We start from the raw sequence: 1,600 nt of genomic DNA, 5'->3' as shown, positions 1-1,600 counted from the left end.
GAAAAAGGGATTATCAACAAATCAATGAGAGAGAGGATCAACAATGTACTATTTATTCCTAATTTACCTTTAATTGCCCTTAATTATTTAAAAATAAAAAATTCAAGATAAATCATTAATCACCCTTTTACATTGATCAGATTGTTGTCGTAGATGGAATCACGAATGGCTAGGATTAGGTTGCAATGGTTGTAACAATGCATTGGTTGCATAATAAACCACCTCTACATATACATAGAAGCGGGTTCGATTGCATCCGATTTTAGGTTGTGAACTGGGGGGACGAAGAAGAGAGGGTATTTCATACATTAATGTGTTAATGGTTTATTTATTATGAATATGTATTATTTATCATAAATGGTGTATTAATTTATCATGGATCATGAATAGTTTATCAATCATCATGAATGTTCTATCATTTATGATGAATAATTTATGAATGTTCACCTTCATTATTCATGATGAATATGGACACATGTGGATTCATGTCGTGTTCTCCTTCGGTTCACAACCTAAAATCAGTTTGCATCTAGACTTTTATCTATGTGTGTGTGTGTGTTTCATGGGATCATCATGATTCCTAGGTCCTTTAAAAGAACCTAGGTCCTTTAAAACAATTGTTAATACAATCCTTGATATGTAAATGTGATGCAATACGGGTTCTTTTGATTTTTGTGTTTGTCTTCTCTCATGTAATCTAGCCCATTGCCACAAAGAGTTTGCATGTTAAACTTGATATCCTTGATTCTAATATATTTTCTAATGTCTTTTGAGTATAACCGTTTCTTGGATTTGCGCCAAAAATATATAATCGAATCAAAAGTTCCTCCTTCTAGCTCCCCTTGAATGTAGAAAAAGCCCTATCCACAAAAAAATACCTTGAAAATGTGTTGCAATTTAACATTAACATCGACAGAGCATGAAAAGAGATGGTCTGAATATAGAATAGTGTATTATTATGAACCATAGAATTACATTTGGGATAATAAAAGGTAAGAACAAATCCATAATCTTTTTGTAAACAGTGGATTAGGAACCCATTGTTTCTATTCTCTCTAAGGATTTAATGATTCATCTGGGGCATATACTTCTTTAATGGTACTTCAAAATGTTCTTAAATTAGGTCAAGAAGCAATTGAACCACACCACCATGGAATTTTAGCAAGTATATGCCCCTATCTTTGCATCTGTTATACCTTGACAATATATGTTTCAAAAGGTTTAGGTTCTTGGAAGAACATTTTAGAACCACGAGACAGGGTTAGAAGGATATCAACATGTGTAACCGAATCAATACGTTGTGTCTCTTAATTATTTTTTTTTAATTTTATGCCTTTTTATAATCTCTAGTTCATTAATCTCATTTCATTGCTATTTCACCATTCCTTTTTTGAAGTTCAAAATGTTACCCACTAGACCATTAATTGTTAACATCCGAATCAATACCGTGTGAGAATCACATTCCTCCACAGATATGGGGAGGAAGACAAGGAAAATAGTCATATTGTGTTTTCTAATGGACAAATGTTAAAAGCTATACAAGCTTACATTTTTGTTTTAAGTGTATCATATTTATATATATATATATATATATATATAT

Source organism: Cynara cardunculus, assembly GCF_001531365.2.
Source record: "Cynara cardunculus var. scolymus isolate 2C chromosome LG 12, CcrdV1, whole genome shotgun sequence".
NCBI lineage: Eukaryota > Viridiplantae > Streptophyta > Magnoliopsida > Asterales > Asteraceae > Cynara > Cynara cardunculus.
The sequence above is the reverse complement of the archived record's forward strand: the minus strand, read 5'-3'. Positions refer to the sequence as shown.